The sequence below is a fragment of the Microtus pennsylvanicus genome, chromosome 9 (assembly GCF_037038515.1).
Source record: "Microtus pennsylvanicus isolate mMicPen1 chromosome 9, mMicPen1.hap1, whole genome shotgun sequence".
Taxonomy (NCBI): Eukaryota; Metazoa; Chordata; class Mammalia; order Rodentia; family Cricetidae; genus Microtus; species Microtus pennsylvanicus.
The window spans coordinates 57,785,069-57,791,872 of NC_134587.1; positions in this window are offsets into that span (position 1 = coordinate 57,785,069).

The following is a 6,804-nucleotide window of genomic DNA, read 5'->3' on the forward strand; positions in this document are numbered from 1 at the left end:
TTTTATGTCCTTGACAAAGTGGAGAGAAACCATTTTAGGAGTAAACAGTTTCCTTTGGCTTATGTTTGAGAGGTCTCTGCCCATGGTTACTCACCTTACAGCCCTGGCAAACAGCTTTAAAGTGTTCTGGGACAAGAATGACCCTAAACGCACGTGCCTCTACTAGGTCTTGCCCCCTGATAGCCATTTCACCTCTGAGGTGAGTGAATCACCCATTTGTTAGGTCTTCGCCCTCAGTCTATCACCTCTCAACAGTCCCAACAAGCCTTCCACAGATGGTCCTTCTGCAACACACTGCAAACCACAACAAACAATAAAAGTAACTTCTCCTAAATCATGTCTAAGCTGTGAAGCTAGTGTTCAGTCACCTGTGAGCGGTGCATATCTACCAAACATCCTCTCAATACAGCCTTTTTCCTAAACACTCGATGCAGCCTTGTTCCCTGTCCTGTGGGAAGTCCAAGGAACCCCCACCTCCATCCAGGTCTAGCAAGTTGAGCATCCAAACTGCCTAGGCTCCCACAAAGCCAGTGCGTGCAGTAGGATCAGAAACCCATTGCCATTGTTCTTGAGTTCTCAGTAGATCTCATTGTCCGCTATGTTCAGAGAGTCTGGTTTTATCCCAGGCTTTTGCAGACCCAGGCCAGCTGGCCTTGGTGAGTTCCCAGTAGAACATCCCCATTGTCTCAGTGTGTGGGTGCACCCCTTGCGGTCCTAAGTTCCTTGCTTGTGCTCTCTCTCCTTCTGCTCCTGATTTGGACCTTGAGATTGATGTCTGGTGCTAAATTAAAAAAAGAAAAGAAAAGAAAAGAAATACAAAAATGCATAGTTGCCAATGAATCTCTCCCAAGTCTCCTCTGTTATCTGAGTAATATCTTTTACAGAAGAGGAATTTACAGTACATTTAATTGATGATCCTTGGTTTTTTTTAGTTAGGTGAATAATGACTCTAAAACTAGAAGTTTCCAATCCTGGCAATCCTCACAGTATCTGACTTGTGAGGACAGGTCATGACAGGTGAGATTAAAAAGTGTGACTTGGGAGGATTGTTCTGGGCTGTCTGCATAAACCCTGATTCCGAAGGTGCTCCAAAAGAAGAGAGAGACTTAGCATACCAGCAAAGTAGGATAGTGTCAGGTGGGGATGGAGATGAGAGCTAATGACCAGACCACAAGCCAAGACAGCCAAGTGGCAGCAGCCACTGGAAGCCAGACGCAAGGGGCAGACTCAGCATGGGCTGTGGTCCCACTGATACCTAACCAAGGTCACAGAGATGGAATTCTGTTACTCTCCAGCAGAGAACCTCATTTGGTTCAAGGAAGGAGGGGATTACTCCCTGGAATTCTTACATTTGCAAGTGTAATTGTGGTATTGGACCATAGAGGAAAGTTTAGAGTCCTACTATAGAAAGCTGGGATTTTTTTTGATGAGACTTGGTAGAAACGTCTTCATGAGGGTGCTTCTGATGGAATCAGAAGGAATTGGGTGTCTTCGAGAAAGCCTGCTTCAGATTACCCATATGGAGAGAGCTAGGCCTCTGGTGATCACAGTGACAGTGTGTTGTTGTATGGAGGTCGCTTGTTCGTTTCCTGGCTGCTCAGCCCCAAAATAACCACACAGAAACTGTATCAATTCAGTTAAATCAGTGCTTGGCCTATTAGCTATAGCTTATTATTGGCTATCTCTTACATCTTAATTTAACCTATCTCTATAAATTTGTGTATTGCACATATCTGTGGTCTACCAGCAAAGTTTCGGCATGTCTGTCTCTAGTGGTGGCTCCATGGCTTCTGATTCTGCCTTCTTTCTCCCAGCCTACGTACATTTATCCAATACTGTAACCCATTTAGAGGTCTTTTTTCATCTGAATCTGTCTTTATTGTGTATCTGAAATTATTTCCTGATCAGAAGACCTTCTTAAAATGCTAAGCACTTCTTAAGAACCTAAGCGACAGTATTGCTAGGGCAAACACTTCCCTGCCTACTTGCTCTGCCAAGTCCAACATGGCAGACATGTCCTTTCACTGCCTCTGAGACTGCCAGGTGGGAGCCATCCTCACCACCTCAACTCTGATAACCAGTTGGCCCATGTTGCCACCAAGTAACTTGCAACACACTGCCCACAAACCCCATTTAAAGGCTCAGCCTCCTGAAAGAGCCAGAGTTTGCCCTGTGCTGGTAGCATGGCTCAGAAAGCTGCCATTTCAAAACTGCTGCTTTGTTTCTACTACCACTGAATCAGGAAAATTCTTAAAGGAGCCATGGTGTTAAGCCATGCTTAACTCTGCTTTTTGTTTGTTTGTTTTTATCTTTTTGTGCCTAGAATTCCTTTCCAGACTCTACAGCAGGGGCATGAGGCCGCTGGTCACACTGCAGTGCAGTCAGGAGGCAAAGGGAGGCTACAGCTGGTCACACTGCAGTGCGGTCAGAGGCAGAGGGAGGCTGCAGCTGGTCACACTGCAGTGCGGTCAGAGGCAGAGGGAGGCAGATGCACTACAGCAGGGGCAGGAGGCAGCTGGTCACACTGCAGTGCGGTCAGAGGCAGAGGGAGGCTACAGCTGGTCACACTGCAGTGCAGTCAGAGGCAGAGGGAGGCAGATGCACCACAGCAGGGGCAGGAGGCAGCTGGTCACACTGCAGTGCGGTCAGAGGCAGAGGGAGGCTGCAGCTGGTCACACTGCAGTGCGGTCAGAGGCAGAGGGAGGCAGATGCACTACAGCAGGGGCAGGAGGCAGCTGGTCACACTGCAGTGCGGTCAGAGGCAGAGAGGCCAATACTGATGCTCCTCTAGTCCAGGACCTCAGCCCCTAGGGTGGTGTCCTCTGTCCCCAGCTGCCCCCTCTGGACATCCTCTTATGACACACCATGAAATGGGCCTATTGATTTTAAGCTGACAACTGAATATATTCATAACTGTCAAAAACATAGGCTGTAAAATACAAGAATGATTTCATAAGTACATTTCTTACTCAATCTTTATATTTGTTGCCAAATAAAGGGATGAGCACATAACTTTTTAAGAAAATGTCAATATTTACACTGCTTCGGCTGAAATGTCTAGCATCTGTTTTCAGTATTGCTGAGCAAACCTCCTGTGGATTTGTGCAGAAATCAGATTCTGCAGCCCATAAACACCTACACGGTGAATAACACCATGGATAGTTTCCTGTAAACAAACAAAACCCAGTCTTTTCTCCTCAAATAGAAAACCACAAAAATGGCAGGGATTGGTTAATGAGTCGGATAGAAATTCTAGTGTGGAAATATCTGACATAAACATGCAGCGCAGTCTGAAGCACACGGAGAAGGAGGAACGTGAATTGAGATTCAGAGCTGTTGGCATCTAAGCAGAATGGAAGTGCCCGGGAAAAAAGTGGGAATGAAAATATATCCAAAGAAGAAGCAATGGCTGAAAACTTCAAACAATTGATGACAAATACCAATATCCATATTTAAGATGAAAGAACTCCAGACAGGGTGAACACACAGTGACCAGCACATAGAAACTTTTAGTAGAAACCTTGAAAGGAGAAGTTAGGAGAGCTTCAGAAGAAACCAGCCAGTATGTCAAGGGATCTCCAGTGAGACAGAGAGCACACTGATCATCGGGAACCCTGGAGCACAGGAGGGGAGGGACTGCAGGCTCACATGCTGGAGACAGCTGCCATTGGGGGCGTGTATAATTGGGGAAACTCAGAAATGAAAAGGGAGAGCCAGGAATGTTGCTATTGGACCCACTTCTCAGGAAATACAGGATGTTGTTTGCATTGGAAGTAAGGTACAATGATTCAAATCAGATTGATGCATGCATGAACACAGAGCATTTGTATTGAGAACCGTAGTTAGTAAAATGTATCGGCCATCTCCTGTCTTCACTTAAATCACACAGAAAGGCACTGAAGAGAACATCATAATGGGAGTAGCACACATTTATGCAGAGTAGTAGACAGTCAGACACAGAGAACATGGGTGTGAGCTAACCTGCACTGGAATTATGAGATCACAGAAAATAGTTACTTTGTCCTTGGAAGCAAAACAAGACAACGGATGTGAAATGGTGAGATTAATACTACAAAGCACTTCTTTTCTCACCGTCAGAACACGTCTCTATACGTCGTCTTCTGCCAGGGTCACACCTGTCCAAAGCAAGCTTTTGGGGGACACAGTCAGGTTCCAGTAGATAATGACAGCGTCTGCAGCCTTTCTTTATGTTGTTACAACAGAATTCCAAGGCTATACAGTTTGACAGCTTGTGAAGGAATGAAGTCTACTTTGCCTCAACACAGCAATTAAAAGAGGCATACTGACTCACTGCATTAAAGCAAGACCTAACTATTCAGAGACATGCCTTATATGAGAGACACACAGAAACTGTCTAAGGATAGACGATACCCTGTCGAGCGAACAGATACACTAGCGCTGTGAGTTAGTCAGGACATAAGAATGCCGTACTTATTTAGTAAAGTTCTGACTAAATCATCATCCGACCACTTCCTCTGCAGGAAACAGACCTTTGAGTTACACAGAGAGAACTTTGTCTTGTTCATCTCTTAAGAAATTCATAAATGTAGCAGTCTTTACAGCTGTCTTTGTGTGAACTCTGTGGAGGTGGTACAAACAGTAGGGCCTGCTCTCCAGATGCTCCCTGGTAACCTGTGTTAGAAGAAGCAGCAGCCACTGAAGCAGGGTGGCACCGCTCCATGAGCCAACATTGGGTGCTTATTCTAAAATGACCTGGACTCAGATTGGCCTGGGCTCTGTCTTGAGAGCTTGGCTATGACGTTCTTTGCCCAATAGAGCAGAGAAGGCAAAGGATGTCTTTTAGCCCAGCGAGAGAATCTTCTCTGGATGGTTCTGCAGAAGGACATGGAGAAAGGGGCCTTCTCTGGCTCTCGCACTCCTCCACACCCTTTAATTTCTGTATGCAGTTAGGTAATGCTAGCACATGATTGAGATACGTGCTTGATTTTGAAACAGTGTTTTACTATGAAGCCAAGGCTAATCTTGAACCCACAATCCTCCTGTCTTCCTATCGTGCGATGGGATTACAATCCTATCACTAAGTCTCAAGATTGAATCGTAATCTCTTGCAGTGTGGAGGTCTCTAGAAAAGTCACACTTTATACCGGGGTCATTAGCCATAATGCTTTGCTCAGTGACATAGAACATGGTAACACAAGCATTATTTGATGTCAGAACTGAAAACAGTTCACACCCATACTCAATATTCTACTTCAGCCTGGGAGATTAGAGAAGAGCTCATTTGGGAGTAACAAGGGCAGCAACTGGTGTAAGGTTCTTTAGAACTTGCAGAAGTGAACGGAAGAAAAGAACCCACCCACAATGAGAAAGACCCATAGCATCTCTTGGGAGTGAGACAGGACATGACTACTCAATGGGGAAGTGGGGAAGATGCATCTCTTGGTGGGGAAGCCACCTGCAGATATTATTCCTACAAAAACACCAGTTTCAGAACTGACTATAAATTTTGTAAACAGAGACTGCTCATTCATTTCCCAGCCACCCTGACCCAAATAATCACACAGAAGCTATATTAATTATAGCATGATTAGGCTGATGTCTCAGGCATATTTCTAGCTTGCTCTTATATCTTACATTAACCAACCCATTTCTATTATTTTATATTTTTCCATGAGGCTCATGGTTTGTTACCTCTTGCTTCTTGGGCAGCCACATGGCATCTCTTTGACTCTGCCTACTCTCTCTATCTCTCTATCTATCTATCTATCTATCTATCTATCTATCTATCTATCTATCTATCTATCTCTATCTCTGTTCAGATTTCCTGCCTGGCTATATTCTGCCCTGCCATAGGCTGAAGCAGCTTCATTATTAACCAATGGTAATAAAGCATATTCAGGACATACAGAGGGAAACCCTACATCATCTGTGCTTTAAATGAATGTGATCACTTTCTACCCTCCACCCTTTAGCTGCCCCAGGGATCCACACTGTCCTCACTCTGTCTCATGGGAAGAAGCTGGCCCACACAAAGTTCTGTGACTGACATGGGGAAGGCAGGCCTGGTGCCTGGGAAGCCACCTCTGGAGTGTGCATCTGTGCTTTTCTGTGTTTGGGACTTCCTTCTTAAGGTTCCCAGGAAAGGGAGCATGAGACTCAGTGGTCAGGTTAAGGTGAATGTTGGTGACTGTGTGGTTAAGTAAGTGCCCAGTGGTCTATGCTGCAGGATGAACTGACATTGAGGTATTGGGTCCTCAACCAACCAACCCAGACCAGTGACTGCATGTCACCAAGTCCAGCCGTGGAACCAGGACATTCTGTGTCCACACTTGCAGAACTAGTACCACCAGTGTGGAGATTGCGCATCAGCTCCTAGGCACTGTTTATGGGGGAAACTGAGGCTAGTGGCTCTCAAACACTGAGCCTCAGAAGGCAAAAGGGGGAGCCATGCTTCCCTGTAATCCACCCCGCATTTAAAGAGCCCCCAGTGTGGCCTTAAATAGATCACTCGCAGGCTCTTTATTGCACTGTCAAAATGAGAGCGGAGAAGTTGGAGCGGAGCTCAGAGTGCTCTACGGCACTTCATTTCCTCTCCCACTGGGGAGCTGTTAACTTCGTTGTCCTGCAGCCAAGTGCAGTTTTCTGCTCAAGCACTGAGCTTATCTGACTTGCACATTAATTATTTTTTATTACACCAGTGGGCCTTTGGTGTCCTTTTCCCCTTCCCTAGAACCATGCAGCCCAAGCAGACAGAGTTCTCAAGAATATGCAGAAGGGAAAGCACCTTCAATAGCCTCTTGTTAAAAGTTCTGTCTGGAGTGA